Source organism: Lissotriton vulgaris, chromosome 3_1 (genome assembly GCF_964263255.1).
Source record: "Lissotriton vulgaris chromosome 3_1, aLisVul1.2, whole genome shotgun sequence".
Lineage (NCBI taxonomy): Eukaryota > Metazoa > Chordata > Amphibia > Caudata > Salamandridae > Lissotriton > Lissotriton vulgaris.
Window position 1 is genome coordinate 1,722,055,227 of NC_141689.1, and position 26,171 is coordinate 1,722,081,397.

A 26,171-nucleotide genomic window follows, 5' to 3' on the forward strand; every position below is an offset into this window, starting at 1 on the left:
CACCTATAGTGGCCAAAAACGATTCAGAAAAGGGGGTGGTGATGAACAGAGTGTCTGAATTAAGCAGACCACTCTTACCCAGTCCAAAGATCAGGGCTTGATCCATCACCGTTATTTATCTCACTGCAACAAGTATTTAAGCTCCCTTCATTCCCTGGGAGTGCCCAAGGCAGCAGCTGCAGCTCTGTCTCCAGTCCTGCAGTGTGTGGGCAGTGCCAGAATCTCGGTATTACTACTGCCACTCTGGCCTATCAGATGCTCTCCCTTGGCTGGGCTCAGGGCCTCCTCAGATGGTTCCAGGGCCTTGGCTCTTGTGATGTGGCTGGGACCAGCTTCCCGGCCAGATGCTCTTCACTATGCAAGCCCCAGGGGAACGTCTCCTCCTCGTGCTACTTGCGGAGAGGCCCAGAGGCAACAGGTCCCCACACCGCACAGCCGTACACAAGTGGCATGTGGTCTGGTGTGATATCAGCATGGGCCCACCTGTTGAAGCAGAGCAATTCAGCCCCCTGTATTGGCTGCTGAAGTCGTCTAGCACCCAGTTCTTTGTTGGAATGAGGCACTCCCACTATCCTGTTCAGGGAGAGCAGCAAGGTGCATTCCCGCATGGCCGGCACCCAACTGGATCTCAGGATTCTAGTGTTCCTGGCCACTTGTAAGTCTCTGTAGCCCCTGGACAGGGGTCGGGGGCACCAACCAGGTGGAAATCAAGCTGCTGTGGCTGCTTTAGCCCTAGGATAACAGCAGATGAATGACTCAGCCAGTGGTAGCTCCCTGAGCTGCGACTACGCGGCCATCTTGCCTGGCCATGCCTCCCATCAGCTGGATCTGTTTTCAGGAACTCCTTACAGGCAGCCCATCTGCTAGAAGGGCCACTATTTAACATTTCCACTATGCTGGTGCCTGGGACAACCATGCCAACATGTTGAATGAGGTGTCCTGAGCAGAATAATGATTCCTATCTCAAAAGAGTCAACTATTGTTTCCTTATTGGCAGGCAATGAAGGCAAAGATCCAGGGACTCATCTGGAGGACATTAGTTCAATCAGAAACACTTTTGGGGTGCTGTATTCATGAACATGGTTTTCCAATGTTCCCATATGCAGTCAGCGAAATGCTGTGTATTTCTTAATAAGAAGAGCTTATAAACACCTTTTTACTGGTGTAGGTAGTAATTCTCACACAACGGGTCACTTCCTGTTATTCGCCAGAAGTGTTGTACATGGACAAAGAAACATCTTTGCAAATGTGTGCAACGCAGTTAAACATAAAGACAGTAATCCAGAAGTCATGTGTGCATAATGGAGGGATAAAAGGAAATCATCACCAGAGTTGTCACTGAACAGTGGATCTGAAGAGCACATCCACATGCTGGACAAAGGAAACAACAAGAGACAACAACGTCTCAGTAGAATTAACTTTGAAAATTAGCCTTTCTGAAACAAACACACACTGTTCTCATCAGTCAACAACAAAATAATGATTATTAATTTTTTGCTAGGGGCACATGTGGTCAAATTCATCCACTGGTGTGGTCTGCAACACAACGAGCATATGTGAACATGAAAAGATCCTAGGGAAACCAACACCATCAACAACCAGTAACCCTGTGTCCTGTGGGTGGTCAAGGACCAGTTAATAATGATATTTAGAAACATATTTTGCTGCATATTTGTGCCACTCATAGAGGTCCCAACAATATCTAAACTGATCAGTGTTGCAGCCCAGCTCCTGGGTTTGATGCTGACGTCATTCACCCTTATTGCAAGTCTTCAGTAATATAGAAGCTATTTACCCTTTTCCATGCTTCTCTAAAGTTCAAACACAACAAGCATTTACAATGCAATGGTCTCGACATTTTTAAAGTTAGAGCTATTGGCATTGCTCATGATATTTTTATTTATGTTTTTTTTAAAAACATAAATAAATGGCATTGTCATTTACAATGCCAATAGCAGGGCAGGAGAGCAAGCACAAGCAACGAGGGGGCAGGACAGCAAGCACAAGCAATGAGGGGCGGGGAGGACAGCAAGCACGAGCAACGAGGGGGGGCAGGACAGCAAGCACAAGCAACGAGGGGGGCAGGGGAGCAAGCACAAGCAACGAGGGGGCATTAGAGCAAGCACAAGCAACGAGGGGGGCAGCACAGCAAGCACAAGCAACGGGGGGACAGAGGAGCAAGGACAAGCAACGAGGGGGGAGGACAGCAAGCACGAACAACTAGGGGGGGCAGAACAGCAAGCATGAGCAACGGGGGCAAGGGGAGCAAGCACAAGCAACGAGGGGGGGGAGGACAGCAAGCACGAGCAACGAGGGGGGGTAGGGGAGCAAGCACCAGCAATGAGGGGGTGGGACAGCAAGCACAAGCAACGAGGGGGGCAGGAGAGCAAGCAAAAGCAACGAGGGGGGGCAGGACAGCAAGCACAAGCAACGAGGGAGGGACAGCAAGAGGCGGTGCTGTGGTTAGTAAGCAGTAAGAAGGTCAATAATTATTTATTTATTTAATGCGATTTTATAGAGCGCGAACTTTATCCCGAAGGTGTCTGAGCGCTTTGCAGAAGAACCAGTTGCAAAACATAAGGACTAAGGATTACATGCGTAGCATGTCGCCAAGTTCTGCAGGCTGCGGCACCAGGGGAGAAGCCCCGCACCCACAACTTAAGAACCAGTTGCAAAACATAAGAACTAAGGATTACATGCGTAGCATGTCGCCAAGTTCTGCAGATCACGGCACCAGGGGAGAAAAACCGCCCGCACCCACAAGCCCACACGGCCGCAGCGATATGTTCCGCTACTGATTTAAAGCTCACCGGCACAGCGCAGCGTTCATACCAGGCTCCACAGGTGGTGAGCGGCCTGGGGCTCTCCGAGGCAGGGGCGCCAACAAACAGTTTCCTGTGGTCGCAGGCCCCGCAGCAGCAGCGGTAGTCACGTAGTGTGAGTCCGGACGACGACGCGGCACAGACTTCATCCTGCTCCCGGTCCAAAGTCATTGCCGTCTATCTCGGGGCAGAGATACCGAAACGTATCCCTTGTTCGACCCGGAGACTCCGCAGCACAGTGGGCACCCGACCAGTTGTTCTTTACGGGCTATGCTGATATATTTGTCGGATTTGGGGGAAAATTAGTTAACTGAGGCTCGGAGCCTCACTCCAATGCGGCCATCTTGTGCCCCTCGAGAGCAATACTCCTTCACCTTTAACGATATCGCATTCCACCACCCTGCCGTAGGTCTCAAAAAGGTTGCGCAGCTCGTTGACGGTGCATGAGTGAACAAATTACAAAAGCAAACGTTAAGTTACATGAGGCAAAAGTGACCATTGTGACCAAACAAAATACAAGAGGTAGCAAAAGGTACATTACATGAGGAATAGACCAGGACCTCGGCGAGAGGGAGGGTGTCCCTGAACACCACCATGTTTCGCAGAGGCGATGCAAAAATGCCTCGGAGAAAGCATTGTCTTTTTCAGATTCGGGGGCGTGGTTTTCGTTCTCTCCTCTTCCCATTGGCTGGAAGGTAAAATTCCAGCCAATGGGAAGAGGAGAGAAAGAAAACAAGAAAGAAGCGAAAAAAGACGGCCCGAATCTGAAAAAGACGGGGCTTAAAGGGAGTGATGCCCCTCTCCTCCAATGGCTGGCCTCCGTTTAGGAAGCCAGTCAATGGAGAAGAGGGGCGGGTTAATGCCCCCATACTAAGTAACATTAAATCTCTAACCGAAACTGCGCATGCGCAGCCTACGGTCCTCGACCTAAAAAGTATTAAATGGGGAGGTTGAGGCATATTTAAGAGTATCAGGACTGCCTCTGTATTAAACATTAATTAAAAACGAATTCCCACTACTATTGACCTATAGATGGAGTCCTTGAAAACCTCTTGAGATTATCGGATCAGGAATGGCACATGTCTAATATCAGAGAACTCAGCACTCTAAAATACTTAGGAGGAAAGTAGTAAGTTGAGGAGAAAGGTCAAAAGAGCTTCAAATTTCTTTGGACAGGTCTGCAGATAGAATATTTCTACCAATTTACCGTAGTGATTTCATAGGGCGCTCGAGACATAGGCTCAGTGCAATTACTTTTTTGTCTAGTACTCCTACACATCTTTTTTATAGGAAGTGTTTGGACAATACAATTCAAATACTGAAAGCCGTACGCTACAATATTTTCTGAATATTTTTTTTCAAAAATGTGTTCCTCACTTTTGTATTTGATGCACTGATGTTTGCTGTAATCTGAAATTAAAATACAGATGGACAGCACAATGTTACTTCCATATCAAAAATCTACAATGATATCTGTCTTTCTACTTTATTCATGTGGTATCCCTCACAAGCTCACAAGGGGGAAGACATGATTACTAAAGAGGATGAGATGACAACATTTTTCAGGGCTACCACTTCCAATGGTCGCTCCGGGTTCCCTCTTCCTGACTCTTTTATCTGTTTTTTAGCTGGTTATGAAGAGCAGTTTGGGATCTTGTGGTGGCTTCTAAAATCAGCTGCTATCCAGAGCAACAAGGAACTATTTTTCCTACCAAGCTAATTGTGGTATTTATATGAAACTGTTCACTTGCAATGGTAAGATTATTGGTCGCCTCTTTTATATCAATTTTACTGCTAGCCCAGGGGCCTTTGATTTGTGGCTGTTTCTGAACAATTTAGATGAACAAGAAATTGAAAAAAGTACCATTAAAAGTAAGCAGATAAAAGAAGAGATACATAACTAACAGCAGTAGCAAAAACGAATGAGGTTAGGGTGACCCAAGACACAACAGCAAAATACATAACACATGAAGAGGCACAAAAGGTGGTCAAATGAATCAAAGAAAGGAGGTGCATGGCGGAAACCGAGGATACCCCTGTGAACTGGAAATCTCTCACTCCAGGAAATATCTTCAGGCGAAAACTAAGGGGCAGATTTACAAGCACCTTGCGCCATTTTTGCGTCATTTTTCCCATGTTAAAAATGACGCAAAAGTGGCACAAGGGGCTTGTAAATCTGCCCCCAAGCTTCCACTTACCCTTTTAAGAAAAAATAGGTGTTACAGCTTAGAAGAAAGTGAGTACCTAAAAGCACTGCTACAGAAGTCACAAACCATCAGATACTCCCAGAGACTAATGTAACAAATTAGACAAAACTAACTTCTGAATAAAGGCAGCAGAATGGCTCTGAATACGAAGGAGTAACAACCCTACCTCCAAGGCAGGAGCAGGTCAAAGAAAATGGCACATGTGACAACAAAGGGACCACAATTCTTTGCTGGTAAAAAGATAAGAGATAGGTTCTGCCCATGGGTAGCATGCAGTAATGTGGAACCGGATTGTAAAGAGAATAGCCTAACGGTGTGTCACATCATTAGTGTGTGCTTGGCATCCAACATAGATGAAGTTGCACGCTTCGATTACATCAATTAATTGCATTCATAATCATTGGACATTGGCAGCAAGAATGTTGGTGACCTCCAGTTATTACGCACTTCCTTCCTACTCTATTTTAATATTATTTAGGATCGTGCACCTCTTTTATAGATGCCTAGTGTTCAAATACGTTTTGATCTTGTGGGCAGTAATAATTTGGTTAGCCAAAAGAGTGGGGCTATAAGAATGCCATATGCCATGTGTTCTGTCGTTCTCCACTACAGTGGTCAGACAGTGTGTACAGTTGAGAGAGACGAGGCAAGCCTCATGGTCTAGCTCTGCGGCCCATTACCTTGCAAACAGTTGCAGTTTGTAAGAGGCAGCTGCAATTTACATCTGGCCTAAAGAGAGGCTCTGCACTTTCCTTGTTCCTTGGATGGGCTATTGTAAATACCATGTTAAGTTGAACAGAAAGTTGTTACACAGCAGCTATAGTGAATCACTTATGCTGATGCCACAAGGAACAAAGATACTACAGACCAGCAACACATTCACTACAAACAGAAGCAACAACAGTACCTATAAAATAAAGTGCATTAAAGTGCCTTGTACTCACTTCCCAATTACAATTAGGCGTGTCCCATTAACAAACTGGGCCACTGCAAAGCATGCTTGGATTTGAAAACCGAGGTTGAGGTCAGAACGGGGATTATGGAGAAACAAATAGGTTTATGGTTCAATAGAAGGCAGATAGGTTCCCTTCAGAGATAATATAAATGCAATCTGCACTAATCAGGGAGATAAGTTATTGGTCCACCCAATTATTGCCATCAAATTCTATGATCATTACTGACATGCTGAGGTAAGGATGCAGAACCTAGAGGAACAAAGATGATTGTGGATCATTTGATGGCAGTGAGATTCCTTACAGAGGGAATCTCTCTGCCATCTGCAGAAATTGGGTAGACCCTAGTAGTGCTACAGATATCTAGAAACAACAAGCATTGGTAATGCATTGGTTTCACTTATGTAATGAACAAAGAGCTGTTTTTATCAATCATCGCCCGAGAGAAGGAAAGAGCTCCCTGACAGATAACACGTGCGTGGAGAGCATGTGGTGCAGCGACCAGAGCTTCTGACTCGAGAGCCGGGGACCCAGGTTCATGTCTCAGCGGTGCCGCGCAACATCCTGTATTTCTATGCAAATCACTTAACCTCTCAGGGTGAGAAATATAAATATGCTTCAAGATTAAAAGGCAAAACTTTATAGAAATATAGTTCCACCAAAGCGGATGTTAACAGTATTTTGGTGGTGGAAAACTGATAAGAAAAGCAGACGAGGAACAAGCATTGGTAAATGCAGGAAAATATGCTACAGCCAATAGAAATGGAGGAAAGGTAAGTAGCACTCACAGAAACCAATGAGAAGCCAGGAAAGAGTGGAGGCGAGATCTAAGTCCCTTTTAAGTTTATTTTAAAAACAATAGATTTCTCAAGCAAAACCTAAAGATAGTTAGATTGAGTTTAGCGCTTGATCACATTCTTCAGGGCTCATCACAGCACAGCTGCATGAGTGGCTCTCATGAGGTCTAACCAGTGTTCCTGCAGGCATGGTGTTTACTCTTAGTCATTTCCGAGACCTGTGGCACTCCGCCATCTTTAGTACTCTCCTGATTTGGGAGCCCTGTTTTCAATAGTTCAATATTTCAAGTATGGATTCTTCCTGATCTTCTATTATTGCGGACAGGTCTGTTTCTTTGCCTCCTGTGTACAAATCGCATTTTACAAGGTAATGCAATTAGGGGTGTTCTTTATGTGTGTTTATCCATAGAGTTCTGCATTATTAGCTGTTGATGAAAATTGGTCTACAGAAAAGACTGACTATTTCTACCCCTGCTTAAATGATTTCATTAGGCTGCAGTGAGTGGGGAGAATCTCATCAATCCCTTTTAATTAAAGGTCAGAAACCGCGGGCAAATTAAAATGCAAGATCCCATAAACCCCCCACTGCTGCACATCACTTTACGCTGCGAGAGTTTTGATTATGCAGGTTGTTATCGTCGGGAACACCATATCTCTCCTTCTCTAAGCCTTCGAGTGCTTAAAAATAATTGCCAATGGGACAGAAGTGTAAATTCCCCAAATACGATGAAAACCTAACAAACTTAAGAACAGTCGTTTTTCTAACTTTTTTTTAATATTAACGGAACTGGAAAAAAATATGCATCTTTAATGAGCTATAACCATAAACAAATGTTATCTTTGGTTCACAGTAGTGTATGCGGTATTTTCATATGTTCTGCTGAAAACATATTTAAAAAAATGTAAATTACCAATATGCATGTTGTATGTAATGAGGAAGCAGAATGCATAATGTGGGTTGATTTATGAAGGATTGCTCCTGACTTAAAAGCGTCTTGAACGAGAAACGATAGGCTTATTCTGGTTATTCTGGTTTAAGGCGGGCTGAAAACAGGTTCCATCATTAGTTAGTCTTACATGTGTCATGTCTGATTTAACTTGATTTTTCCCTGTTTCAAGACGGTCAGAAAATGGTATTTACCTGCCTTAAGGCCTTCATAAGATTTTTTTTCATTATGCAAAATACTTTGTAAACTAGGCTAATCACTGCTGATTTAAGACAGATTTAAGACAATGTTAAATCAGAAACCATCATTCATTATCCAGGTTACGTGTCAGTCTCATGAAGGTTATTGGGCTAAAATGACACAGCTTTTGTTAAATTTCGATAGGCAACTAAACGCATTGGTATGCTCTGTGGCCACCTCACAATGAAGAAAGGCATCCTGCAACTATGGGTGAACGAAATGTTTAGCATGCATTAGGAAGTAGTTGAAATCGACTTCGAATTTTCATCCTTTTGGTGAAATAAGAATATCTATAAAAATTGGAAGGCTGGTGCATCGAAAAAGAAGACAGATAGAATAGACAAGCAGTAAGTACATAACAGGTGTAACTATAACCTAATTTAATGGTACAATGTTTACCAACTTTGGAAGAATTAAAGACTGAGGGGCATATTAGCAAGAAGCTTGTTAACGTTATCACCGGTTTAGCGGCCTGTTTCTGCTTGGTCCCGCACATGCCCTCATGGCCTTCCACTGACCCCAGATTCACACAGATGCACTCACCTTGGACTACGACATGGATTGCCACATCCTGTTTGATGACCAATGACACAGCGGCCAGACTGCAGACTGAACCCCTCCTCTTCCACAGTACTTGTCATCCCCAGATGGACTCTGGCTGGCCCTCCACGGGCCCATTTTGTGTAATGTGTGCGGCATTACCCTGTACCGCTCTAACTGCAGAACTGCACTGGATATGCAATAAACATCCAGTGACGCACTGCTGACTCATGTCTTTTATCATTCATGTAAGTATGTGTGGATGAATATAGGGTCAGTGATTTCCCTTGCGTCAATGATGCTTATCCTGTGGGATGCCAGTCAGAGGGTGCTAAATAGCAATTTGTGTTACGGGTCCCGTGGACTTTGTTCTAGAAAGTTGTTCCTTCAGTGGTCATATGTATCTATAGGCAATATGCATCAAATAATTTAAGAAAGGTGACAGAATTATATAAAAGTGTTTACTTTATCATAGTTTTTATTTTCATTTAATTAAGTTTTTTTCATTTCAGTTTTTCATATACAAAATACATGATTCATCATAAATACATTTTTCAAACTCGAATTTTTTTACTTATTAGAACACACATTATTAGTAACACACCAGTAATAGAAAAATGATTTTTTTATACACAATTATAATAAACAATTAATTTTTAAGAAGGCCACCTGATATTTAAATACTCAACTCAATTTGCAAACATACACACATGCATACCACAACCACACTACCAAAAGGGGAAAAAAGGGAGAAACTACGTATTGATTGACAAGTTCACAAGTTGTCAAATTCTAGGGTCTCAGAAGAACTTGAGACCCCCGCACATGATCGGTCGACGCGCGTTTCGGTGGATGAACCACCTTCCTCAGGACCTTTTTTTCTCTTGTGGATCAAGGATATCAGGGGACCTAAAAAGGTTTATTTACAAGAAAAACAAAAAGTATATCTGTCACCAACTCTTCTCTTAATGATTTACAAACACAAAAACAAACACAACCATATAAAGCATTGTTTAGATCTAGCATGGCTGCTCCTCACATGACCGATAAAGGAAGAATACACTAAAGCCAATTACTCCGATACAGATGGATCATAGATGATTAATTTATTATGATGTGGATCGAAAATAATTTGAATATAAGACTCTAGTTGCATGAGAATAAAAAACAGATATTGCCCGTATTGTTTAACTGAGATCCCTTTATGCTAATTTAAAATACAGGGGGCGTTGTCATATAAACCAAAACATAGTGCTACTCACAAGAAAAGATAGGCCGATTTGAGTTCCTTGAGTGCTCAGTTGCTAGATTTTAGGACCGGATACCCGTGGACACCACAACAGAGACACACTTGCATCAACCACCTTCTTGTTCGGAATGGACTGAACCATGCCCAGAGCCCAGTCATTGTTGCAGGCCCTGCGCTGGTACGGCATATGCCAGGCCAGACCCCTCCACTTACACTCTGAGGGGAGCCTCATTGCTACCAGTCGCAGGCGTACTCGCTGGTGGTGTGCAGGTCACTGGTCTAGTTGACAGCATGTCACAGCCACTCCCTGAGGGCAGGCTTGCACGCACACCACACCCATCCGACACAGACGTCACAGGCCATGTGACCCCACACATATAAGGGGCCGACGACATCACATACCTGTCTGTCGGTGGTGACTGTATGACGGACCAGAGGCCGGCATGTGCCTACCACCATGTGGCGTTGACTGGGGTTGAACAGGGTTTGTGGCACACGCTGCATTGCGGACGGCACAGGCACCGTGCCACCGGACGGTGACTGGGGTTGAACAGGGTTTGTGGCACATGCTGCATTGCAGACGGCGCAGGCACCCCGCCCAATTGTCGGTGACTGGGGTTGAACAGGGTTTCTGGCACACACTGCATTGCGGACGGCACAGGCACCCCGCCATGGGACGGTGACTTTGGGTGCACTGAGTCATTGGCACTTTAAGCTGCTGAGCGGGTGTGCAGCCTGCGATGATACCCCGTCCCGTTGGTCCGGACTGCTCAGGATTTGTGTGCCTTGCTGGACCTCAGTGTAGGCCGAGCCAGCGGGCTGTGCAGGCCTACCGCCATGTGGCCTCACTTCCGGGATGACAAAGTTAGTGGTACCCATTAGGCTGAGCGCTGTGCAGGCTGCAATGTTGCCTGGTGCCCTGATATGTCCTATGCCATGGTGTAATCAAGACCCAGCACCAGACGGGAGACCTGGTGGCTTGCGCTGTGTGGCTGCATGGTGTGGCGGGTGCCATGTCCGCAGGTCCTGGGCTTGTGGCTTGCAGCGGCAAGTGGTGGGGCCTGCTATCTACAAGCCGGTGGCGGAAGGTGAGCAGTGATCCCCGGGTGTGCATGGGCGGGCATGCTATGATGGGCGGCGGGAGGGGCAGGGATGCCTCTGCCTGGGTGTGCATGGGCCGGCGGGTGACGTTGTCTTGTGTAAGTGTGTGTACTGTGCCAGTCATATATCTGGATTCTGTTTCAGATGACGGCTCTGACTCTGATGTGTGACCTGGTGTACTGCTATACATACCGGCAAGTGGTTGGAGACACACCGGTGGCAGCAGGTGAGCAGTGTGGCCTGGGTGCACAGGGGCAGCACTCTCTCTCTCTCCCCCTCTCTTTTTCTCTCTCTCTCCCCCTCTCTTTTTCTCTCTCTCTCTCTCTCTCTCTCTCTCTCTACCCCTCTCTTCTTCTTCTCTCTCTCTCCCCCTCTCTTCTCTTTCTCTCTGTCCGTTGATGTGCACAGGACACATCTTCTCATCATGTTTTTTGTCTTGTAGGCTTTGAACTACGGATTGACCCGAGGGGAGCCGCCATGTGTCTTCATTTCATTTCTGTGTTCATTTCAATAAAGTTTATTTGGTTGCTTTGAAAGTGAATGTGTGATGCTCATTTCTGTGACGACACATGCATGTCACCAGTTGTGATTGTGAGACATAAGGTGGAGTATTTCATACATGTTTAGGTGTAGCTGATGTGGCATGTCTTTGGTCGGGGTGCCAGGGAGGGGTGGTCCTGGGTGTGGTGTCAGTGGGTGTTGTGGCCCTCTTGGGTGTCCGTGCTGCATGTTCAGTTGCTCCATGGCATCTGTTTGTCTTCAGGTGTGGCTGTGGGCTGAGCTCCCTTTTAGGGTGCAGGCTGTGGTCCAACTTTACACCAGGTCAGAGCAGGTGTTAATTTTCTTCTGCTAACGCGCCTTATCGCGTGTTTTGTGTTCTTATCACCGATCTGGCTGGTTGTTGTGAATGTTGAGGTGTTGTGTTGTTGCGGCTTTTTGCACGGGAACGCCTACTCTGCATCTCATTTGTGATAGTTGCAGGGGGGATGTATGGCGTTGCAACGCATAATTTTACATCGCATTCCATTACAACGCGATTTTTACATCGCAGGATCCATTACAATGCATGCCTTTACAACGCATGTCATTACATTGCAGATGCTATTACAATGCATGCCATTACAACGTAAGTAAAGGTAAGTATATCTTTTAAAAAAAAATGTAATTAAGTTAATTTAATTAATTTAATTTAATTAATTTAAATTAAATAATTTTAAAAATTGTAATTAATTTAATATAATAAATTTTATTTAATTAATTTAATTTAATTAATTTTAAAATTGTAATGAATTTATATTAGTTAATTACATTTAAATAATTTAATTTAATTAAATATAAAATTGTAATTAATATAATTTAATTAATTTAATTTAATTTAATTAATTTAAAATTGTAATTACTTTATTTTAATTAATTTAATTTAATGAATTTAATTTAATTGATTCAAAAATTGTAAATAATATAATTTAATTAATTTAATTTAATTTAATTAATTTAATTTATTTAAAGTCGTTTTTAAAAAAAAACTGAACCCTAAAAATACCCCTGTACCCCAAAACCCAAACCCAGCCCTGAAACCTAAAAATACCCCTGTACCCCAAAACCCAAACCCAGCCCTAAAACCTAAAAATACCCCTGTACCCCAAAACCCAAACCCAGCCCTAAAACCTAAAAATACCCCTGTACCCCAAAACCCAAACTCAGCCCTAATACCTAAAAATACCCCTGTACCACAAAACCAAAACCCAGCCCTGAAACCTAAAAATACCCCTGTACCCCAAAACCCAAACCCAGCCCTAATACCTAAAAATACCCCTGTACACCCAAACCCAGCCCTGAAACCTAAAAATACCCCTGTACCCCAAAAACCCAAACCCAGCCCTAAAACCTAAAAATACCCCTGTACCCCAAAACCCAAACCCAGCCCTAAAACCTAAAAATACCCCTGTACCCCAAAACCCAAACCCAACCCTGAAACATAAAAATACCCCTGTACCCCAAAACCCAAACCCAGCCCTAAAACCTACAAATACCCCTGTACCCCAAAACCCAAACCCAACCCTGAAACCTAAAAATACCCCTGTACCCCAAAACCCAAACCCAGCCCTAAAACCTAAAAATACCCCTGTACCCCAAAACCCAAACCCAGCCCTAAAACCTAAAAATACCCCTGTACCCCAAAACCCAAACCCAGCCCTGAAACCTAAAAATACCCAAACACCCCATAACATATACCTCAGTACCCCAAAACATATACTCCTATACTCATACTTATTTTTAAAATTACTTAAAATAATATATTACATTTAAAATAAAAAAGACATAAATTAATATATTTATTTATCACAAACCCTCATGCTAAGCTAGTGGGGGCACATGCATCAAGCGAAATTGCATTCGCAAAGGGTGCGAATCGCAAAATTCGGCCGTTTGCGAATGCAATTCCAAGTTTTGGGATGCATTAACATTTTTGTGATTTTCGCAATTTAGGCCCATAGGAATGAATGGGGAGTTATTCCTTAATTGCGATTCTCAATTAGAGAATCACAATTAAGGAATTTTAAGAAATCGCAAATTATTTAGCGATTTCTTGATGCATTGCAGTTTGCAATTCCTTAATTGCGATTCCTTATTTTTCGCAATTAAGGAATCGCAAACTGCAATATTGATGCATGTGCCCCCAGGCCCTCTAACTCTCACCTAGAAAATCCCCTCAAAAATTATTAAAACTGATTTGCACCAATACTAGGTCACAATATTCCCACAGGATTCCTAACCCACTAAGGTTCTCCAGCACATTCTCACATCAAGAACAAAGTGGGTGGCCTTTAAGTGCTCAATTCATCGATATTGTTAACCACGCCTGGCCAATGTACACACTGGAACCTTGTTTTATCCTTCACCTTCCCGATGAACCTCATTTCCTGGAAACACGAATTTTGCCAACCAGGGAGGCCTCAAGACACAAACATACATACATCCACCTGATGGCAAACACTCACACCTGCAGGGCACAAAAGGGTTTGAACGAGATCACCCTGACTTGTTGTTCGTCTACTCTACCTCCAATACTAGACTCACGAAGAATAACAAATAAAAAATACATGTGAATTCCCTTCACAAGCAACAAAGGCCACTGGACAGGCTGCCCGCATCAAGATTTCTAGCCCTTCTTCACATGAAGGATTTCTTCTTTGTCATTCTGAAAACATTACTTTTCAGAAGTTGGCTTTGCATGAATTAATGTCCCACGCTTTGCCTACATTTTTCATGAATCCTTTCCAAGCTGCAACCTCGATTAGATGAGCCCTTAGGACACCTGCAGATTAAATGACACCGGAAAGGGAAAAAAACAGGACAGGCAATATATTGCTGTAACGCGAGGAAACCAATAAATAAACATGACTGCAAAGCAGCTTTCGACAGTCAGGTGTACCATAGCAAACATGATTTATAGGCCTGGCTCTGGCTCCTGGAAATGAGAACCAGGACCACAGCTGGCGGGAGCAGGCACGTCGTTTTGGGGATGTTTTCGTTCTTTTCTATAGCCTCGCAGTTGGCTGCATGTCCAATATGCTTGTGAAGAAATATTGCTTAGGTGAGAAATGTGGTGTGACATATGCAGGGTTTGCACATTTCTATTATGGTTGACACTTTCAGTTCTCTGTGCCATTTGTTTAGATTTGTGAAATAGATGGGCGGTGGTGTGTGTGGGCCACCTGCATGGGATGTGAAAACCTTTCATTCACATGGAGCCCAGGTGCAATTGTGGTGTTAGTTGCCAGGCATTTCAGAAGCTTCATTAGGTCTAATGGTACAAAAATTGCGGGGCCTTCTTCAGTTCCCATCCAAACGAAAGCGCATAATTTAAGACAATAGGGAAGCGCAGTAAGGCATTTTTCTGCGCTGCCTTACGCTAAAGTGAAAGATCAAGAATTAACTGTATTTAAGCAATACGTTGCATTCCTGTCCTTTCCGCCTACGCTGATGCTGTTTTGGCAGCCTAGCTGCAACGTAGGCCCCCTTGCAATGGTGCAAGGGTGCCTCCATTGTAGGCAGGATTGTTTTTGTGCAGGAAGTGATGCCTTACTTCACAAAAACAACCCAGAGAGACGTTTTTCTCTTTCCATGGGTGCGGCACAATGCAGCGCACAAGGAATGAGATCAAAAAGAGGAGCAATGAACATATTTCTCTTCTTAAGCCTCTCCTAGGGAGGCGTAAAGATTTGGTGAGAAACCATATTTATTTCCACTTACTGGAATTGCATAATTAGCTGCATCTCGAAAGAGTAGGTCTGCCCTGCTTTTAATTATGTAAAATACAAGTTGTAACATGTAAGTGGGGATCCAGTAAGTGTTGGGAATCAAGGAAGTGTGGGGACTGGGACAAAGAAGCGCATATGCCCTTCCCTTGTGATGACCCTGTTACTCGTTGCTTACTACACCATCCTTGAGGCTGTGTTGTGAGAAGGCCCACCTCTGCGTGCTATACCTGTACTGGAAAACCTGTGTCTACAGCCACAGGACTCTCTGGTGAAACTACCAAGAAATACCTCTGGGCATTGGATTGGCATGTGAAACCTTTGAAATAAAAGTTAGGAAGACTTTCAACAGACCAAAAATCATGGAGGCAATCACGCTTTTTGTCTCTTTTATGTGATATTTGATACGTTGAGCCACACTAAAGGGAAACTCTGGGCCATATTATCAAGAAAGGGAGATAGATTATCGCCGCTTTTATCGGCAGGAAACTGCCCCTAAAGCAGCGATAATGGGCTTGATAATATGCTCTTGTGAATTCCCATAGACGCCCAGGTTAACACCAGAACCTGGGCTTCTATGGAAATTCACAAGGGCATATTATCAAGCCCATTATCGCCGCTTTAGCGGCAGTTTCCTGCCGATAAAAGCAGCAATAATGTATCACTCTTTCTTGATAATATGGCCCTCTGTTCGTTATATTAAACGTGCATTTAGTTATAATGAACGCATGCAATGACAGCTTCTCCCTCCATGTTAGTTGGAACATAATTGCCCAGACTGGATCACACAGTAACTATACATACTGGGATCAGATAAAGGCAACGCTGCATAGACTTGAACAGATTTTTGTTTTGATGCCATAGCCTGATTTATGTTTAGTTTTTTACCATTCCAATTGTATTTCTGAAGAGTGAGAGACCCATTTCTGACTTCGAAGCACTCATGTACTAGGAGGTAGAAGAATTTCAATGCTATACCTCACATAAAGGAGGTTTCTGGTCTTTAGGGTTTTTTTCCAGAAACTCTTTCAGTCTAACAGGTGACAGTCATGACATCGCTTCCCTGAAAAAAAGCCCTGCCTTGCCACATCGGAGTCCTCAGACAAGCTCACCTTGCTTGACTTAATTGGTACATTATTTCCTCTAATGTACAGCTGTGCTGTAACGAAACTTGAACCCCCCCCCCCCCCACCTGCAAAGAACATGGAATGGTCCCCCCATGCACCGGACCCAGTCAGGAGCTCTCAGGCCAGGGGCCCACGCGCAGTGCTGGAGGGGGCCACCTGGAGCTCAACCCCCTCCCTCGCACTGCAGGTGCTATTGTTACGCAACTGATGTATAGTTCTTATGGAGCTCTCTGTTATAATTTTAGTGCTGAGTATTGGTAGCAAATTGTTGGTTTGACCTGGAGACAGCTTCAGTTTTGCAACATTTATGTAATCATAAGAAGTCATAAGTGAGAAAAAAAACATGTGTAAGTACATACACAGGGGGGCTTTGGCTCCACAGCCACTTTCATACATTGGTCTGTTCAGATGCATTCACATTTCCATCCCACCCAACACAAAATGTAGCATGCTTCAATGGGTCAGCCCATATGAAGAATTAACTCCCTTACATGGTTGTGGATGGCATTTGTCCGGGATCATATGTGCACATCCTCCTACACAGAAGTGCAGTACAGTGCCACCGTTTCGGCAAATAATTGTTATTATTTCCATTCTTTGGACTTTTTATTTTTGTCATGTTTGTCCATTTAAACTATGTTGTCAGTTAGGGTACTGTGGCAGCTAATCTTAACCATATTCTTATATTTATGACCCACGTAGCATATTTTTCTCTATTTTTCTATCTTTTATTTATGATGATAGAAAAACTGTATTTCTCTTCTCTTACCTTATTATTGTAATCCATGTGAATAATGCAATAACTCAGATTGATATAATAATACAAATATGTCTTCAGGTTACAGTAACTGAAAACCAATAGTGCCTTTTCTTTGCATCAGTAAGGATAATATTCTCCAGTGAAGTGCATTAAGCCAAACCAGTGCCTAATTTGTAAAATATGAAGTGCCAGGGCTCTGACCAGGAGGCCACTGTAGCTTGCACTACCCATTGCCCTTGTCATCGCCGCCAAAACAACTACTAACCATCTCTCTTGAATGTAAATGCGACAGTTGAGATTATTCCAGGTCCCTAAAGCTAAAGGAATGTCTTGGGAGGCAGGTATTAGCCATTTTAATGTATATTGTATCCCTAAACTACCACTGTTCTGCTCATATCAAAATTAGACGAGTATCGCCACCATGTGGTGGACTGTTCCAAGTATGGTGTTGACAATTAGATGCCGGTGCTGAGCTCCGGAAACCAATTAAGTGCAGGTGTTTAGCACCAGAAAGCCCCGGCTCAAATTAAGCACTGAGCCAAACATGGGTATCTGTTCAAAGTACACCGCCCTATAGGGAAGCATCCAAACAGGTCTAATATAATTATATGCAATAGTTCATTTATTTTAATATTTCAATTTTTCTTTCAAGCATGTGGCCACCACTTTTAGGAAGTGGCATGTTTCCATTTTTCATTTATTATTATTTTTGTGGTATACCCTTGCAATAAACCATAAAAAAAGTACTGAATGTACTAGGTTGCTCAGGCCAAACCAATGGGCTTTCCAATGCTTGTTATTCCAGACACGCTGCTACACTCATCCAACTTTCTTCATCCACTCCTCATGTATTCAAACTAGTCAACAGTGCGTGCCTAAAGTATCCACACTGCTGCAGATTTTAGTTTTATCTGATGTAAAGGCTAAGAATCCATTACATTCCTTTTGTGATGTTGATTATAAAGGCATTTAATAGGCCTGATAGCCACCCAACTGACTATTATATGTTTCGTATTTTTACACTGGACTATAAGTTCTTATAAAACTGAAACATTTGAAACAAATTTACATGGAATCCAAGACAACGTAAAGCTGACCACCCCGGAAATGATTATATGTAAGACATGTGCACATTGTATACACTATGCTACTATTGTCTGCCTTTTTTTGCAGTACAAACAGGGTGTTACTTTAAAGCTCCTGAGATTTTAAGGCATTTTTGCAAAAGAGTGTAAAATGCACTCCTATATATTTTCAGGTAGACTAACACTTTCAGGGACCCATTACTAAGCTACTTAGTAGTGCACATAGTAGCAATTCTGATTGAAAAAGTAAGACTTTGGGGGCCATTAGGATGGCGGGCGGACTTCCATCCACCCGCCACTCTAGCGTGCTGGGATCGACCGCCTGTGATGCGACGATCCCAGCATTATGGCGGGCGGGCGGTGCTAACAGCACCGCCCGCCACAATGCTGGGAATGCACTCCGTGTATTGTCACAAGGTGACAGGCACAGTGAGGTGCCTGCCACCATGTCCATGACAATGCAGGGAGGTAAGTGCACCCCCCACCCACCAGATTCCCTGAGGGCCCGTAAGAGAACTCCGCATGCCTTTCCGTGGCAGCAAGGCCGCCACGGAAAGGCATGTTTCCGCCCCCATACTAATATGGCTGGCAGTGTATAGCAGACTGCCACCATATTAAACCCTTTTCTGACCAGTCCACTTGTCGACAAGGCGGAAAAGTGGCGGACGGTCTTCCAGTCCGCCGCGGTACCCCTGCCATACTAATGTGGCGGGGTAAATGGGTGGCGGGCGGGGAAGGATGTAGGGCGGATCGCCACCGCGATGCGGGCGGTGGCGATCTGCCCTACGTCCAAATTACCCCCTTTGCCTTCAGAAACGGATCTAGTCACTTACAATACCGCTAGTATTATTCAATTCTCAGGAGAGTACATCTTCTTATAAAGGTGGGTATAGAGAATTTCAGGATGGTAATAACTGCAAGAGACGGTGAGCACCCGAAAATTAGCAAGATTCTGGTTAATCACAAAAACATTTTATGGATAATTTTTACCTGGTAACAGCTGCAGATCTAGGCCTGTCCAAGTAATCTAAAGTAAATCTGTTTCAGGGTGGGAACTAAGAGGGTCATCCTTACCTTTAGTGAGAGTGTGAAAAATGGAGTTTGTACTAGAGCAAAAAAAGTTGTTTAAGGAGAAACAACAAAGCAATTTTAAAAGTGCAAAGTTCGTTTGCATTCTTTGCTCTTTCAGAAATGCTGACTCATAGACTTATTTCGTGTCTCCATGCACAAAAGCTTATGCAGATCAGCACCACAAGGAAACTGCATCAAATGTATTTTCCTATTAGTGCTCCTAGAATGCATCATTGCAAATTTATGCAAATGCAGGCATAAGGCGATTGGTGTCAAATTTCAACAATTTGTCTGGTATTTTATTACAATATTGTCTTCGGTCATTGATGACAGCTCGTTTCCTTCAGTTCTTCCTTACTCTTAGTGTAATCAAGTTACTAGCAGGATAGAAGTACAACAGAAACTAAAAGTTCACACACTCTAAACAAGCGTTCAACCAGACAGGAGTTGCTTTCAATCTCTTCTGTAGGGGGCTTCGTCAGGTGGTTTGGGATGAACTCCTCCTATTGGGAACAGGTTCAGCAACGATTTGCATAAAGCGGGCCTCTGTCTAGAGGGGCACACCGGATGAGCCACCAAATGCAAAAATCCTGTGTGGCATTTGTCCTAGTGCCAACGAGGTTCGGTGTCAATTTGCAGATCATTTTGTGCTTCAGGCACAGTGCCTAGAGGCACTTCTGAAGATGCAGAGAAGCTCCAAACTGGTCTCAATCAAGTTAATTGAGTTATCACAGCAAGCAAACACTGCTCTTCAGGGCTTCATATACTTGGCCCATATTAGCAGGTCTCCTCCAGTGATCACAATGACAACATAATGTTTCTCACTACTTCTGGATGTAAGTACTCTGTAAGAACGCTTTAGTTTGCTAGATAATTAGCTAGGTAGAAGCTCTTAAGGTGTCAACTACCATGGATCCCAAAGACTGTTAAATCTGACTTCCCTACAAATGATCAATCATTCCGATTTTGTGACTAAGACAGTAGAAGTTAATAGCATGGGAATTGTGTAGGGCGTTCTAAACATCATGTGTCATTTTTTGCCCTAAATTGTGCAGACTTTAAAATACATGCTGAAAAATTGATTTTTCAGCAGTCAGCTTCAACAAAAAAATTCTGACACCTATATGTCAGGCATGAGTAAGACAGTCACCCTTGGCCTAACTCCAATCATAAATTTCGCAAGTTGAAGGAGCGGCCTTCAGAAAGCTGAGTAAGTCGAAAAGTGAGCCAGCTCTCCTTTTTGACGTTTTCGGGACCGCCCCAATGCTTAAATCTTAGGGGTTCATTCACAAAGCTTACTTGCATGTGTAAATCTAGCTCATGTGAGCTAATGTCGTTTAATTTACTGGCATGAATTCTCTTTTGACCTTACATCAAATAGGTTTTAGAGTTATAAAAAGGTTTACTCAGACAAAGATTTTTAGGAAAGTAAACCTACTACTCTGAGTACACATTTCAGAATGAAAATATTGTGAAATATTGAACATATCTTATCAGAAAGTTGTTTGTGATTATTCACAAAAAAATGTATGAGCTATTTTCACCCTGGCAACTTTCTGAGATTTACAATTGTCGTGGGCAGGAGTAAATCCCTTTCCAGTGTTCAACTGGGCAAGAAATACCCACAGAATTTGGGTAGAGAGGAATAGAAGAAGGGGTTTGTCGACAGTAAAAAATATTCTCAACGAAACAAGTTAAAATTGATTGCATTTAGGCCAAGACATTTCCCATTCCCAAATGTACCCTATGCATGATTCCAACATGTGGCAACCCGATCACAAGAATACATATGGAAACGTACAAAAGCCCTTCAGGTGTTTCATGGAAACCTGTGGCTGCCAATGGATTTGATGAGTACTCATGGAAATGTCTTTGAATTCCTAAAATTGAAGAAGGTTGTTCACATGGAAGATGGTAAAACTAAAGGTACAGACTAGTGTGTAGTTTATTAAATGCAGCAGCCATAACCAGTGACCTCACTGTCGTTCCATCTGAATAATTGTATTTAAGTGAAATGTTAATTGTTACAGGTAGTAGACCACCATATTATGTAAAGTTGCCAATATAGGGCGCCGGTATGCCAAATATGCATAGATATGGAAATCGATATTACAGCTCGGCTAGCCGTGGCTCCCCCTCTCTTCTACCATTGGTCGCCCGCGTTAGGCTCATGGTATCCATAAAGGCGCATTACCCTCACGCTATGTATGCACATGTAAACTTTGCCTTGGAAACCCTTGCTTACCCTGCTATATGCTTTCAGTATACCTTGTGAAAATCAATGAAGTATTTTGAAATGGGATTTGGAGCATTCACATTTAATTTGGACTTTTTCAACGAATCCAATAATGGTAATTTTCGCAGAATTGACATGCTGCCACTATCTGATACATTTATGTATTTGTTCTTGAAAATCCCTTGCCATTGGTCCACTCCAAAAATTCTCCTTTGCTGAGAGTCTGCTTGGTGAATCATTTCAAAATTGTTCCTGAAGTCTTACTACCACGTGCTCTATGTTGTTTTAATTTTATAACATGCAATCTGCTTTCTTTACAATTACTTGTTTTTTCTATATTTGTATATCTGTTTTTTTCACTTGCAGCCATTATTTTCCAGAACTCGATTGTGTTCTAATTTTGAATCACTATGGGCCTCATTACGATGAGACCCTGTGTCGGAAGCTTTCTGGGCCTCATCGTAGCTTTCACTTTCGACTGCCACATTATAATGCAGGCAGTTGAAACGGGAAACCTGCCAGTCAGTCCAGCTGGATGCTGACAGGCTCAAGCAGCCCGTTGCCATTCGGAGATCGGCACGTAATCCCAATGGATGCTGTCTTCTTCCTTGGGATTACCATGTATGGCTTTCCAACATGGGAAGCCTGTCGGAAAGCAAGTTTGGGGGCTCCTAGCAGTGCCCCCTTCTCCCTGCGGCCTCCGGTTGGGGCCGAGGGGGTACCTATGGTTGTCCCCCTTTTAATCCCTGACCGCGTGGTAGGCACCTTGAGGTGCCTACCACGCGGTGCACAAATTAACAGAATCTCCCATTTCTCTATGGGAGCCTGTGCTATGGCTGGTTTAAAGCCGCAGCACAGGCTCCCATAGAGAAATGGGAATATGCGACCACACAATCTGAGGTCCCATTGTGATTGTGGTGTCGGTCGAAAGCAACTCCGACTGACATCGTAATCGAGCCTTTTGTGTCCCTGTTCTCAGTCAATTTAGATTAAGATGATAATCCTGAAGCACAAGGGTACTGTGTTGGTAGGTTTCCATGTTAGTTCTGTGCTCCATTAGTCTTGATTGGAGCTTTAGGTTTCGCATTCCTATTCAATACAGAACAATTTTGAGATGCATATCAATGCTTAATTTGTGAAAGTGTAAATGCTAAGGCCGAAAGTATTTTTCAGGAGAACATTGTGTTTCACTGTGCCCTGTGCCTATTGTTTCTGCCAGCACTGGCAAAAACTAACCGTTATAAAACTATAACATTTTGACCATTCCAGGTTACTTAATTCAGTATATATGGCCTGGATCCTCTGCTTTTTTTACATTTGTAACATTTGTTAAATATAAACCCATTGTTGATGAGCTCTGCTCAAAAACAGGCAGACAGCGCCACCAGGAGGTAGACTTTAATAAATAAGTACTGGTGTTGACAATAAGTGCCAGTGCTAAATACTAGCATACACCAGCACAAATGAAGCACTGGGTGTAATTAAAGGGCATCACCCAAAACTGGTAGATATTGTGTCCACCCAACCTTCATATTTCTTGGCTCCATTTAGAGGGTAGGACAAAATAATAATGCCCACTAATGCAGCTATTTGACAGCTGGATTTTCCGAACTTTCCAACTTCAGACGTGCTCCTGTTACATCATTATAGGTAAAAACATTGGTTTAGAGCCTGTAAGAAATTAGTTGAGAGTGGTAGAAGATCTACTAAAATAACTAATACAATCCTTGTCAGGGTGAACCACAAAAGTCCCTAAATTAACCTATGTTTAAACCTCTGATAAATAGCATAAAGCAGTCAGCCTTATGTGCAAAACGTTTATGCAACAGTAATATAGTAACAACACAACACAGGAATAATCCCAAACCACTTTAGAAAAATAGAGTAAAATGTAATAAATACAATTATACCAAAACAACAAAATTCCAATCAGTAGAACCAATGCGCCAAGAAGCGGAAAGTGCCACTTGCGGTTATCTAGTCACCCTAGACCAGGGGGAAAGTCACAAATTCAGGCTAACCGCAATGGAGCATGGGCCAGATACAGGTATCAGGTTATTCCCACTGAAGAGTTCCATTCATGTTTAAGGGGACAGCGAGGAGTAGACTTTTTGCTCGAAAAACAGGATTGGTTTTGCAGACATTCTTTGCTGTAGCATGAAGAGCCAGTTGATGCTGGAGCATCGCATTGGTTCATCACTGTTGATGGTCACTTTTGGTTGGGTCATCACGGATAGTGGCTGTCGACGAAGTCAAGTCAAGTCAAGTCAATTAATTTATATAGCGCGCTACATACCCAGAGGGTCTCAAGGCGCTTGAAGAAGGGTGGGGAATTACATGTCGAATATCCAGGTTTTAAGTTGCTTTCTGAATGCTAGGTGGTTCTGAGTGAGGCGAAGGTGAATGGGAAGTAAGTTCCAGGTTTTAGTCGCCAGGTAGGAGAAGGATTTTCCTCCCATGGTGGTTTTGTTGATGCGAGGTACAGCAGCAAGGACTTGGTTGGAAGAGCGTAGCTGGCGGGAGGGGGTGTAGAAGGAAATTCGTGTGTTGAGGCATTCGGGTCCAAGTTCGTAAAGTGCTTTGTGTGCGTGGGTTAGGAGGCGGAATGTTATCCTCTTATTGACGGGGAGCCAGTGGAGGTTATTCAGGTGACCAGAAATGTGGTCTTTACGCGGGATGTCTAATATGAGTCTGGCTGATGCGTTCTGGATGCGTTGGAGTTTTTTCTGAAGTTTTGCGGTGGTACCGGCGTATAGGGTGTTTCCGTAGTCCAGGCGGCTTGTAACCAGTGCGTGGGTGACCGTTTTCCTAGTTTCGGTGGGGATCCAGCGAAATGTTTTTTTTGAGCATGCGAAGAATGTTGAAGCAAGATGATGAGACGGCGTTGACTTGTCTGGTCATCGAGAGTGAGGAGTCCAGGATGACGCCCAGGTTCCGTGCGTGGTCCGTCGGGATGGGTGCTTTTCCAAGGGCCTCTGGCCACCAAGAGTTCAAGAGTTGTCCCAGGCGGAGGGGGAGGTACCTAAGATAAGGACTTCTGTTTTGTCTGAATTCAGTTTCAGACGGCTGTGCTTCATCCACTCGGCTACTTCTTTCATTCCTTCATGTAGGTTGGTTTTGGCGGTGTTGGGGTCTTTGGTAAGTGAGAGGATCAGTTGAGTGTCATCAGCGTAGGAGATGATGTTGAGGTTGTGCTGGCGTCCGATAGCCGCGAGGGGGCTCATGTATACGTTGAAGAGGGTGGGGCTGAGTGAAGATCCTTGTGGCACGCCGCAAATGACTTCAGTGGCCTCTGACTTGAATGGTGGGAGGTGGACTCTCTGAGTTCTTCCGGCAAGGAACGAGGTGATCCATTCCAGTGCTTTTCCTTGGATTCCGATGTTTCTGAGGCGTTGTAACAGAGTGCTATGACAGACTGTGTCGAAGGCTGCGGAGAGGTCGAGGAGGATGAGGGCGGCTGTGTCTCCATTGTCCAGTAGAGTTCGAATGTCGTCTGTTGCTGCGATGAGTGCGGTCTCAGTGCTGTGTTTGGCTCGGAAGCCGGACTATGAGGAGTCGAGGGATTTGTTGGTTTCGAGGAAGGCGGCGAGCTGGTTGTTGACAGCTTTCTCGATGACTTTGGACGGGAATGGAAGGAGCGAGATGGGGCGGTAGTTTTTGAGTTCGATGGGGTCAGCTGTGGGTTTTTTCAGAAGGGCGCTGAGTTCGGCGTGTTTCCAGCTTTCCGGGAAGGTGGCGGAGTTGAGGGAGCAGTTGATGACGTCTCGGAGGTGTGGTGCTATGATGGAGTCTGCTTTGTTGAAGATGTGGTGAGGGCATGGGTCTGTTGGGGATCCTGAGTGGATGGAGTTCATCAGGCGGATGATGTCCTCAGTGGAGATTGGGTTCCAGTCATTAAGGATGTTCAAGGGGGGTGGAGGTACGGCAGAAGGTTGGGTGGGTTGGTCTCCTGGTTGGTTGTCGAAGCTGTTGTGGATGTCTGCGATTTTGTCGTGGAAGAACGAAGCTAGGGAGTCGCAAAGGGTTTGAGAGGGAGTGATGTCGTTGGAGTTGGCAGTAGGGTTGGTGAACTCTTTGACGATGTTGAATAATTCCTTGCTGTTGTGGGCGTTGTTGTCTAGTCGGTCTTTGAATGCGGCTTTCTTGGCAGTCCGGATCAGTTGGTGGTGTATGCGGGTGGCGTTTTTGAAGGCGTCCCTGGTGCTGGTGTTTGGGTCTTTTTTTCCAGGCTTTCTCAAGGGAGGGACAGAGTTTCTTGGATTTCTTAAGATCATCGTTGAACCAGGGGGCGTTTTTGCTGCCAAGCTTGATTTGACGTTTTTTCAGAGGTGCTAGGTAGTCGGCGCTGTTGGTTAGCCATTGGGTGAGGTTAATGGCTGCTTGGTTGGGGTTCGAAGAGTGGGCAGGGGGGTTTTGAGGAAGCGATGAGGAGATCCGGTTGATGGTGATTTTGTTCCAGTTTCTTCGCAGAGTAGGTTGAGGATGGTTGTGGGTTGTGGTCTTTTTGTAGACAAAGTGAACGCAGCTGTGGTCCGTCCAATGGAGAGCTGTGGTGTGACTGAAGGAGATATGTTTGCTGGAGGTGAAGATAGGGTCGAGTGTGTGACCTGCGTAGTGAGTGGGGGTATTAAATAGTTGTTTGAGTCCGAGGTTGGCGAGATTGTCCAGAAGGGTGGTGGCGTTGCTGTCGTTGCTCTTTTCCAGGTGGAAAATGAGGTCTCCCAATAGAATGTAGTCCTCGGAGGGGAGGGCGTGTGGGGTGATAAAGTCAGTG

General features: G+C 44.0%; 1 protein-coding gene across 1 annotated transcript in view; it reads right to left on the reverse strand.

The window, feature by feature from the left end:
• LOC147728368 (bifunctional heparan sulfate N-deacetylase/N-sulfotransferase 3) overlaps positions 1-26,171 on the reverse strand; it is a 554,824-nt gene that overhangs the window by 438,628 nt on the left and 90,025 nt on the right. The window lies entirely within an intron of this gene.